Source organism: Pteropus alecto, unplaced genomic scaffold (genome assembly GCF_000325575.1).
Source record: "Pteropus alecto unplaced genomic scaffold, ASM32557v1 scaffold134, whole genome shotgun sequence".
Taxonomy (NCBI): domain Eukaryota; kingdom Metazoa; phylum Chordata; class Mammalia; order Chiroptera; family Pteropodidae; genus Pteropus; species Pteropus alecto.
The window spans coordinates 6,103,813-6,115,955 of record NW_006436283.1 but is presented as its reverse complement, the minus strand read 5'-3'; the positions used below and the strand labels follow the sequence as shown (position 1 = coordinate 6,115,955).

The 12,143-nt window shown below is 57.6% G+C and overlaps 1 protein-coding gene across 1 annotated transcript in view; it reads right to left on the bottom strand.

Annotated features, from left to right (window-relative positions):
- Window positions 1-12,143, bottom strand: part of SDK2 (sidekick cell adhesion molecule 2) — a 127,886-nt gene that overhangs the window by 103,772 nt on the left and 11,971 nt on the right. The window lies entirely within an intron of this gene.

Here is a 12,143-nt window from a genome sequence, read left to right as displayed (position 1 = left end):
GACACACACATATTCTCCCTCCCAAACCACGCTTTCTAGGTGCTCGGTGCTTCTCAGGGACAGGGGTTTCTAATCACTGACCCCTTGGTCCTAGCGCATCTTCCTTCCGAAGCCCTATGCGGGGGAGGGAGGCCGAAAGGGGAGGGACAGAGTAGCCTTGCAGTTTGGGGGGAGACTCTCTGACTGTCCCTTCCCCGGGCTCCGTGGCTGCCATGCCTCTTCCCAAGGGACCTCCACTCAGGGAGGGAAGGCAGCTGGGCCTCCGCATCCACGGGGGGCCAGTGGGAGCCCTCTGTGCACCGCCTGCAGGTGTCACTGTAGGGGGCCGAGGACGACACAGGCTGCGGGAACAGTGGCGGGCAGCTGGCTCTGGGGACCCAGGCTTCCTTCCCTCTTCCCGTGGCCTTTTGGGCAACAGGAGAGGCAGCTGGTCCAGGCGAGTGTGTGCCCAGGTGGCCATGTGCCCTCAGAAACCACAGGGACACACACCGTGTCCTCTCCTGCCGTGGGGACGCAGCCGGTGTTCCAAGAACTGGCCACTGGGGTGGTGGCAGGTTGTGCTTCTGCAAGGTTCTTCAGGAAAGAGGTAAAACTCCGTCCAGGGCGATGTAAAGGGGAAAGGACATGCACCAGGTCATAAATAATCATAATAAAGTGCCACTATATAATTAACGTAATTATCATTAGTCTATGGAATGTCCTAAGGGCTTTAATACACATCAACTCAGTTAATCTTGTAAGAGGCTTGAGCTAATAGGAACCTCAGTTTGCAGATGAGAAGACATAATTAAGTCACTTACCCAGGTCACACAGCTAATAAGTACCTGGTATGTTGGGACAGCCCAGTACATAGAGAAGACACACCTCAGCTGGACACATGCCCAATAGTTTGGGGTCTCTCACTCCCGGGGGCAGTTTTGACGGACCACGCCCTCCCCCTTACACATAGAGGGACTGTTGATGACAGAGGGGACAGATTTGCTTCTGAGTAGGGCCTAAGGATCTGGTCTGGGGCACATGGCAGAGAAGCCATTGCTGAGTGCTGGCCAGTCTAGTGACGGTGGGGACCAGGAGGAAGGAGCTTGATTGGCCAGAAAAACCCTTTACTGGGACTTTGGTTCTGAAAGGGGGTCAGGCATGAGAAGGGTCAGAGATGGAGCTGAAATGCTGTGTGACACAGTCACTGGCACGGTGACTTTTCTCTCTGGCAGCAGAGCTAGGAATGCTGAACTCAGGGGCAGATAGGGAGCAGGGGGCAGAGAGAGAGAGAGAGAGAAGGGGAGAGGGAAGAAGGGGAGGAGAGGGGAGTGGAGGGAGGAACAGAGGGAGGGACGGAGGGAGGGAGGAAGGGCGAGCAAGAGCAAGCATGCTTTGGCACAGGAAGTAGATGCAGCCGGGCGATGCTGGCCCCGTGGTGAGGATAGGCAGGGCCGTTTGGGAAGGGAAGACCGATTTCTGTTCTATTTTCGGTGGCTTCCGTCCTGCGCTGTAATTCCCCTCCCACGTCTTCGTAAGCCTGTTATGTGCACAACTGGCTTTGCTGATGGCGCTCTGGGGAAGGGAGGGGAGACCCTGTGCTCCTGGCTGGGGATGAGTGGCCCTCTGAAGGGAGGAGGCAGCCTCAGGGAAGGTTGAGGGAGGACTGAGGATGACCCCGGAGCTAGAGCTGGAGCAGGAAAGGAGGCAGGGAGACTCAGGAGAGGTGAGCACCGTCCTGCAGAGTCCGCGGAAGGCATGAGAGGGTCATGGACTTGTCCCCTCGCAGAGTGTGGGCATTTGGATAATAAAGAACTCGATGGCCTTGGGAGGTGGGGGGACTTGGGCACACTGGGGGCCCCCACCTGGAGGACCGCAGGGTGGACGATGTTACCTCAGTGAGCAGGGGGAGGACCCCTGGCTGACTAAGGGAAACAGGGAGTAAAGTGACGCCGGGTCGCAGATGTCAGGTCTCTGTGCTTGTCCCGTCATGCCTGCACTCATCCCCCCACAGGCACGTGGTGCGGGGCGGGCAGTCCACCTGCTCACGGTGCAGGTGAGCAGCCAGGACTTGCTCACACCCGCAGGTGTCTGTGGCACTTGCGGCACGCAGAGAACAGGCTACTCCTGGGGGGTCATGGGAACCTGGGGACCCCGGCCCCCAGGAAGTGGAAAGCTCCCCGTCAGCCTCACTCTCCAGCTCTAGCAACGTCGGGCAGTTTCTGGTGCACACAAGCCGCCCCTCACTCCTCCACGTGCTGCCTCTCAGCCTGCAGGGTCCACCTCTGCTGCCCGCCAGGATGTCCCCTCCAAGGAGCCTTCGCAAATGCCGGATCTCTCCTGCCAGACTTGGTGCATTTGTCACGAATTCATTTAATGTCCTATGTATGTATCTCCCTGTGGCCATGTCTTGTGCACTGGCCCCCCCAGGACCTGCGAATGTGACCTTATTTGAGTATAGGGTCTTAGCAGGTGTAATGGAGTTAAGACGAGGTTATTAATCCAATAGGACACAATTCTAATGGTGTCCTTATAAGGGGACACAGATATAGCCACCCAGGCTGTGTGATGTCAGACGCAGAGGTTAAAGTGATGCTGCCACCAGCCAAAAAACGCCAAGAATTGCCAACAACCCCGGACGCTAGAAGAAAGGCATAGAACGCATTACCCCAGAGCCTTCGGAGGGAGTGCGGCCCTGCCCACACCTCGATTTTAAACATCTGGCCTCCAAAACCGTGAGAGGATAAACGTCTGCTGTTTGTGACGGCAGCTCCAGCCAACTCATGCAGATGGTATCCAGGGCTTTGCAGCTGTGATGCAATGAAGGACCGTGAGGGAGACTAGCCCGGACTTCTGGGGGTGGGCCCGGTGTCACACCAGGCATCCTTCTCCGAGGGATGGGCCCGGTGTCACTCCAGGCATCCTTCTCAGAGGGCGGCGAGAGTCAGGGTGAGAGGAGATGCGAAGGGAGACGCAGAGAACGGGTGCCATGGGGCCGCGAGCCGGGGAATTCGGGACCCCTCCAAAAGCTGGAAGAGGCAAGGAAAGGTTTCTCTTCTGGAGCCTCTAGGAGGATCCCTGCCATGCAGACACCTTGACTTTCAGGCTTGTGACCTCTGGAAGTAGGAGAGGAACACCTGCCTTGTTTTAAGTCACCATGTGTGTGGTTCTTTGTTACAGCAGCTGTAGGAACCTTATAGTGCCAGGTGTCCTCCAGGTTAGGGATGCGGCCAGGGACAGGAAGACAATGTGGGAGGGGTGAGTAGGGCAGGGGATGAGGGTGGATGCCGCCCCGGTGTCTGCAGACCCTTCGGAAGCAAGAAGCCAAGGGCTGAGCTGGGCCAGACGCAGAATATCCTGAAGGCAGCTGCTCGGGCAAGACACAGCCGTGGGCTGGACGACCTTCGGGGGTGGAAGACATGCTGCAGGGTCCCCACGCCCCACTGCCCCTGACACCGGCGTGTGGCTCTGACCTCCCTGCTCTGCCGGGAGGACTCGCGATGCTCCAACTGATCCTGGGGCCTGGGATCAATGCGAGGGACAGCGGTGTGACTGAGCTGGGGGCCACGCACGTCATGACAGCCCTGGCTTGTCGGCCAGGGGAGGGCGTCTGTCCCCCTTGTGACCTTCTGGGCCAATTAAGTGCTCTCAGTGGACAAGGAAAGGGCTTCGCTAAGGCTGCCCGTCAGAGGGAAGTCCCCACAGACTCGGGGCGGGGAGACGGGTGGGGAGGAAGCCGAGGCGCCTGAGACGGCCATCGAGCGTGTGTGGGTGGACGTCGCTGCCGGGCCCCTCTGTCTGATCTGGTAATATCAGCCTTGGGTTCTGAACAAACACTGGACGTACATCATCTGGTCCATCCCCACATTTTCTGAGGCAGGGGGAAGGGACCCATTTTATAGCCAAGGGACTTGGGCTCAGAAAGGTTGAGCAAGCTGACTGAGGGTCACCCAGCTGGAGGGCAGCAAAGCGAGGTCCGATTTCAGGCCCATTGACCCCAAATGTGTCCTCGCTCCTAAGCTGCGGTCTGACCTGTCCTGGGGCCCTTGGGTCTGCTTAGCGATGTCTCTGGGGCGCTGCCCGGACGCTGCTATGACCCCAGGATCCCCGCTCCGGGGGGAGAGTAATGGCTCAGGGCGTCCTTCGGCAAAGAGAAAAGTGACACGGGACGTCCCATTGTACTGCTAGGAGCAGAGGAATGAAGAGACAGAGAAGGGGACATCTGTCCAGGCAGGGTGCAAAGAGTTAAAACTTGAAAAGGTTTTGGTTTGAGTTTTTAAACAGGTGTCTGAGAGAGAAGAAATCCTGAGATCGGCGGGCGGGCTTGAAAAGGTTTTGGTTTGAGTTTTTAAACAGGTGACTGAGAGAAGAAATCCTGAGATCAGGGGGCGGGGGCGGGGGGCACGCGGTTATCAAAAAAGGAGAAAAAGAAAAAGAAGGAACCGAAGCGGGGAAAAGCGCCTCTCATTTTGCTTACGACCATGTTCTGGAACTTTCCCCGATGGCTCCCTGCTGCCTCCACCTCTGGGCGAGGAAAGCAGGTTCCTTTGTCCTACCTCTTGGCACCTTCCTGAAATGCCTCGGGATCTTTTTCATGCTGAGGTGGATCAGAAGGAAAGCAAATTAAAACAAGTCCACAAAGAGCCTACGTGGGACTCTGGCCTCGAGGAGCTAGCTTGCTCGCTCTTTGTGGCCTAGTCACGTGGGCGTGAGGAGCAGCCTCATCGACCTGCTTCCTCCAGGCCCTCCGCGGTCCGCCAGGTGTCCAGGTGAGAGGCTGCCTTTAATGGCCTCTCGGCCCCAATGGCCAGAGGACCGCCTCCTAATGAGCCCTGCCGGGGTGGTGGGAAGGCGGCTAGCAGCCTTTTCTGTCCACCGCAGCCTGGGGTCCCGCAATGTCAGAGGCCCCGCTTGTTCGAAGGAAGCAGGCCAGTGGGGCATCTGGGAGGTCCGTCCAGGCCTCGGAGTGACAGACCAGGAGCTGATGGGACTGGGGAGAATGTGCGTGGAGGGGGAGGTGCAGGGGTCCTGGGGGAGGGCTGATGGAGGTGGGGGAGCCAAGGCGGAAGAGGCTTTCCGGGAGGAGGTGCTGTCCAGGGTAGGAAGCAAGGGGAAGTCCAAGGTGAACCACGGTGCCAGGCGGGACGAGCGCATCTCAGCGAGAGAAATGTTCTTAAGACTGGGGGTCATGGCGTGTGCCACTGGCCAGGGGCGAGGCTGCCTTGGTGGTCGGCGCCAGTCCCCGCAGGGCCTGTGTGTGGGCTTTGGGCAGAGGCGTAAGCCAGGTTGGCCAACGACAGCCCAGGGGCCAAAGCTACACCCCAGCCTCTGTTGTATGGCGAGATATAGACTAAGAATAGTTTTCATGTTTTTAAAGCATTGAACAAAATCAAAAGAGTAATGTTTCATGACAAGAGAAAATTATACGAAACTCAAATTTCAGCATCCATAAATAAAGTCTTATTGGAACGCAGCCGGCTGGCTCACTCACTGACGCATTGACCTTGGCTGCTCTGTCTCTATGACCACAGAGCTGAAAAGTTGCAACAGACCGTAGAGCTCTCAGTGTCTGACACGGTCCCTCTCAGGCCCTTTACTGAACACGCTCGCCAGCCCTTGGTGTAAAATAGGCAGATTTACGTTTTTACAAAGACGGCTCTGATTACAGGGTGGAGAGTGAACCGGAGTTGGCCAAGGCCCGGAAGCGAGAGGCCAGTTTGGTCTTGGCCGTGAACCGTGGGAGAGACGGCAGAGCTGACCAAGCAAAACGGTGCCAGGACCGGAGAGCCTGACCGTAGCCCAAAGAGCGACAGCCCCTCGGAACCCCGCTTTGGCCTCAGATTTCTGCTCCAGTCCCAGCTGCTCGCTTACTCAGTATGTGACCTTAGAAAGGGCCGGACCTCCCGAGGCCTCAGACGCTCGCGAAAGTGAAAGTCAGGGCGGTTCGGCTCTAGCGCTTGTTTCGAAAACGTGCGTTTGCGCCAACACGACTGACGTGTTAGGGACCAGTCCAGGCGAGACTTGAGGTTTGCACTTGCTCGCGTGTGATTCTGTCCGTGAGGAACGCTAGGTCCACGCGGATCACGGCCGGCGCTCGGCTGAAGGGAGGTGCCGTTCCGCGCCCCGCACCCCTGAAGGCTCCGCGGCCCCCCAGCGTGTCGCGAGCTGGCCCGCCCACATGCGCGCGGTCCGACTACTTTCCTTCCGATTTCAGAACTCTCCTCTCCCCTTTCACCTGTCGCCCTAACTCCACACGCGGCCACCTGCTGCCACTCACTCCCACAAGCAAATTCCAGGCCTTTCCCAGGGCAAAGCGCCACATGTATTGTAGTAGCTCTGCATTTCGGAACCCCTGACTGCGTGTGACGCTGTGCGATCATCGTTATTAGGTGTCCCCGCACCCCGTTTCCCGCGTCAGCCCTGTGGCTTTTTTTAATCTCGCCATTTTGGCGCCCCACGGTGATTTTTAACATTCGCATCGCCTGATACGCCTCAGGACATGGGACCTTATGCGATGACCGTTACGATCGATCATTCGGCTCAGACGGGAGGGTCTACCGCATGCCGGGCACTGTGCCGGGCTCCGGGGCTCAGTGAGAACGACGACAGGAACGGCGAGGCCGTCATCTCACGGTATTGCGGAATCGTCAGCTCCCCGCGTTTGGAGGCAAACGCTGCCGCCGCTGCCATAGTCTGCTGAGGAGCCCATCGTGCCCAGGGCCACTTTCAGTCCACTCACGTCCTACGACAGGATGCCCTGAGGCAGCAGAGAGGACGTCCACGTCCGGCCCTCGGCATCGCTGAATGGCAGGGAACAGAAGGGAACAAGGACTTGCTCATGTTAGAGCCGGAACGACTTTGTGGTGCGGCCCCTTTAATTACCACAGAGGAAAATGCCTGATCAGTACTAGGGAGGGTGGGGCGGACGTGCCTAGGAAGCATTTACACAGGGCAGGGGGCACCGGCTGGCACTGAGCTTGGTCACCTGACGGTGTGAACCCTGTCAAGCTCTGTCCAGCCGGCCCGAGCATCCTGCTTGGCCGTCCCGCTCCCTGACCCCTACCAGGCTCCTGATTTCCCCAGACCAGATGTTTGTGGGATTATTGAGTGTCGATAAGGCCAGAGGAGGCACCAGTCTTGCTGGGGCTTCCTCAGCTTGCCCAGGCAGGTCAGGTCAAGGGAAGCTGGGCAGAGGCCTCCCTGGCCATCTCGCAGTGCCTGGCAGGGCAAGGTGTGTGGCGGGACGCTCATGCCCTTCCTGGCCATACCTGGCTCAAGGTCAGAGCTGACGCTCTTTCTCTCTACCTGGGGCAAGGCTTCAGGTGTTGCTGTATTTCTCCTCTCTGAGTCCAAGGCTCAGGTGCCCAGGTGGGAAGGAAAGAGCCTGCTCCTCCAGCCCTCCCCTAGCTTCCCACTCTGGGCTACATCTCTCCCTTGGCCGCCCTGCCATCAAGGTCAAAAACACACACCAACGACGACTAATGTCCAGTGCTGAGCTGGGGGCTTTGGGGGCAAATGTAATGTGACACCATTCGCACCTTGGGAAACATACGACTGGTATAGCACAGGCCTCGCGATGTCACAGACCAGTAAAACTGCCCCTCCCCCAAACCTCTATCTACAGCTATATCTCTGTCCACACCCATATCTAGGGGTAGGTCGGAGTGGCTTACTTTAATTTGACCAACAAGGATACGAAACAACAAGAACAAAAAAATCTATCATGCAGATTTCTCTGGATTTTTTTAAAGGACTTTTTCAACTCCCAAAGAGTAAAAGGGTTGGAGGGTTTTATATACCGAACGGATTTAACTCTATGGAAGCCCATCACGTCGCCCTGCTTTTCGTCACTGCCTAGCAGACTTGGCAGAACTGCATCCGGGTCATCCCCCACGACCAGGTCCCCGTGCCCGAGGATCCCACACGGCACAGAGCTGCCGTCCCACTGGGCTGGTTCCTAATTCTTCGGCTGCCGTCCGTTCTCTCCTTCCGACTTTTTGTAACACACTCGGTGGCTGACACTTTGCCTTACACACGGCGGTGTTCGGCGAGCCTGGGCAGGCCGACCGCTTGCACAGCTCGAAAGCACCCCACTAAAGCACAGTGTCAAGGGGCCCCCAAGTCAAATCACCCTGCTTTGCTCTGCTTAAATCCCTCTGAGCTGAGGGCTGGTGGCAGAGGAGGGCTGTTGACTATATTTGATTTGCCGTGTGACCTTGGGCACGTTGCCTAATCTCTTCTGTGCCTCCATTTTCTCACGTATAAAACAGGAGTAATAATAATAACGGTAATAGTAGCAGCAGTAATAGTAGTAGTAGTAGTAATAATAATCATAATCATAATCATAATCATAATATAGAGGCCAGACACCTAATAATTAATGATAATAATAATAATATATAGGCCAGGCACCGTTCTAAACACTTTACCTATGATAATGCAGTTACTCCTCATTAACTACTCCGTGAAGTCAAACTTAATTTTATCCAAATTTGGCAGACAAAAAAGATGCACAGAGAGGTGAAGTAACTTCCCCAAGATCATACAGCCCGTAGGTGGCAGGGCTCCAGGAGGCTGCCCCCAGATTTCGTGCTCTTAACCACCACATTAAAGTCCCTACTTGAAGGCACATTGGAGGGGGAAGTATCTGTGAAGTGCTTAGGACAGGGCCTGGCAAACATTCACGAAGAGTCATCGGCCACTGGGATTACTGATGTCATCTGTCTTGGGAGGAGGGGGCATTGCCCTCAGCCCCCTCTCACAGACCACCCCCCCACACCGGGCCCAGCGCCCACTCCTCTAGGACAAGCCCTTGCCCAGCAGACCAGCCCGAGGAGAAGCGCCTGAGCTTCGGCTGCCCATGACAACTGGTGTCAGGAGCTGTGAGCGTGGCCGCCCTGAGCCCCAGGACCCAGTCCACTCCCCTCTTGGCCTTTCTGCACATCTGCTCAGCCCCTGGGATGACCCCAGAGATGACCCCAGCTTCTCTGTGGCCCTATTCCCTTCTGCACATCTGCTCAGCCCCTGGGATGACCCCAGCTTCTCTGTGGCCCTATTCCTTGGCTTCGTCAGCTTGACTCACCTCCAATCTCTGCCTGTTCTCTTTAGGTTTCAAAGTTACCCTGGTGGTTGACTTCAGAGACACTTAGTGGGGAACCCAGGCCAGAACTGTGGTAACGAGGCCCGGGGGCCCACTGGTGAGCTGCCACCTGCAAAAGGTGACTTGTGAGGCTGCCAGGTCAAGACACACTCAGGATGTGCAGTCTACTTCCCCCCTAAGTCTGGGCTGGCCTCCCACTGGCTTCCACTGATAGGGTGTGGCGGAACATTCCGGAGCCTAGATGTCAAGAGTCTTGCAACTTCTACACTCACCCTCTCGGACTCCCGCCCTGAGACCATCATTCACAAAGGGTGACAAAGCACAGGACGAGAGGTGTGGCACCCCAGTTGTCCCAGCCCAGCCCAGTGCGACTTCGTGAGTGGCCCAGGAGAGACCAGCAGAGAAAGTACAGATCTGGTCATTTAAGCCACTAGGGTTTGGGGTGGTTTTCTGGGCAGCAATAGCTAATTGACCAGAGGCCGGGGCCAGGCTGGGCCTGCTCCTGTGGGTGGGCTCCCACACAGCATATGTTGTCTAGGGTTCAGGGTCAAGGAGCAGCTGTGCTGTGGGTTGACCTCCAGGGTCTGTGCCCCATCTCTTTGGGGGGGAGGGCTGTCTTTCTGGGTTACTATTCCTCGTTCTGCAGGGCGAAAGGCCTCTCCCTTCACCAAGCCCTCCGGGGGCCTCCACCTGCCCCCCACTGGCACCGAGCCCAGGACTCTCTGGGGTCCCCCAGCCCCCAGGGGCTGCCAGGTGGAGCTGAAGTCCGTTTTCAATCACGCCCCCTCCTCCTCCTCCTCTGCCTCGGGGTCTTGGGCAGCTGTTGGGAGATGACCTCTCCCCTGGCTGGTGGAAATTCAGTCATAAGCACATCAGGGCTGAAAAGTCAGAGAGCAAAAAAGGGGGCAGTGGCAGAGACTCCTCTTAGGGGACAAAGGAACTCAGCAAGACCACCTGAACACTCCCGCATGGAGAAATCCCAGAACGGGGCTCTGAGGGAGATGCGTGGGGAGGGGGAGTCAGGCACCAAGGCAATCGACTCCCCAGGCCTCTGTCTAGACCACGTGCTTGCCTGAGAGCATAACCGAGTCAAGGTCTCATTAGCTTCTGTGTCCTGGCTGAGAGCCATGAGGGGGCAGGGTGCGGGGAGACCTAGGGAGCGGGGAGACAAAGAGATCCCCCGGGCAAGCTGAGGTCTCTGGTCCAGCTGTGTGGGGAGAAAGGAGAAACATCTCATCTCCATATATTGGAATATCCCAGGTAAAAAACATATGTGCTTCTGAGGGGGCCACCTCTCCCTGCCTCCCCAAGGACCCGGCCACGCCTGCCCGCCCACCCTACACCCTGTGCACCGGTTACCAGGGATTCAGGCCAAATTGGAACCTGTCAATCACAGGTGATGAATGCGCAAATCCTTCCTAATTTGCATGGTAAGTTTCCTTGTGGTTGAGTAAAGAGCCTCAGTTCATCAGAGGACGGCTTCCCTTGAGAGCCTTTCACCAAAGCCAGGGCTTCCTGTGTGTGTTCCACTCCGCACCCTGGGGAGTCTGGGCGCCCTGCCGCCTGTCCCTAGGGCTTCTGGGAAAGTGGGAGGAGGTGACGGGGGAGAAGAGAAGGTACGGCTTGAGGAAGCACACCCGTGTATTCTGGACCGTTCCGTTCGGCGGGGTCCGCGGAGGGTCTGTTTCCCTTGCTCCACATCCCTTGCTTGTGCCCCTTTTATTTCCTGGACCTCAGTTTCTGCATCTGTGAAACGGGAAGCCTGGTAATGGCTTCGTGGACTCCTCGGGCTGCCCTGTGACAAGTAACCGAGGCAACGCGAACACCGTGTGTACCTGCATGGTGGGTCACGCTGGGTGCCACACGCGGACCCGGAGCTGTGGGTGGACACGCTGAGCTGTGCCAACTGAGCATGTCAGCGGAAGCGAGGACACACGGGAGCTTCTGAGAGCCGTCCTGCCCGCCCCAGCTTCAGGGGGACTCATGGCTCTGTGGACACGTGTTCCCTGCCCCACTCCCAAAGGGCCCGGGTACCCAGGGGTGACGCTCTGACCCACGGGGAGATGACGACGCCGAGAAAACTCAGTGGGCACCCAAGGGGAGGGAGGGTCGATCGGAGCGGCAGCCTCGATCTTGCGGAGTGTGTCCCGACACGGCATGTCCCCTCATATCCTGAGATGCTCAACCCGATGAGGGAAATGTCACCAAACCAAACAGGCTCTTGAGCCTTGGCTTCCTGTCGTGCTAGAATGCCACTCAACTGGGCGGCCTGGTGCAGTCCAAGCCACAGTGGGTGGAGCCTCAGGGGCCTGGGTTTGAATTCCGGTGGCGACATTAGCTCACGCCCCTTCTCCACGGAAAGTGGGTTTCCCCTCAGAGCCGCCGTGTCGCAGTGGTAAGGAGGAGGGCTTGGCCTAGGGGCCCGCACAGCCATTCTGTGGCTGTGTGACTCCCTCAAGGCTCTGGGCGTGTGCCCCCAACCCCCCGCTGCCCTTAGCTTGGTGACACCCACCATCCATCTCCGGCTTCCTTGGGAGGTAACGGCCCCCCCACCACCTCCTCCCCAAGCCAGGACACACTGATGAGAGTGTGAGGAAACAGGTTGCCATGGAAACCGAGGCAGCCAATATTTGAGAGACTTTTGCTCCTTTTTTCTTTCTTTCCCTGTACATTTTGAACTTATTTGTCTTAATTGACATAATTATTGCAACGTCAACCTGAGGCCCAGGGATCTAGCTGTGCCTCTCCCTGCCTGCTGCCCACCCTGATCCTCCGGGGCTCTCCACGCTGCCTCCCTCCCTCCCGTCCACCTCCTTCCTTCCCGTCCACCTCCCTCCTGGTTTCTCCTGTCACCAGCATATCCCAGAGCTGACGCTGGACCCCTCAGGTCCAGGAAGAACCTGTGCTAAAGCAAGGGGGGTCCTCCACCTCAGGGTGGGGGGGAGCCCAGGCTTCAGGGCCTCAAGGCCATGTTGGGAGGCATCTGGGGGCACCTGAGGGGACCGGGTTGGGGATGCTACAGGTAACCAAGACCCCGTGTTCTCCTCCAACAGCGGCCCACCCTTCC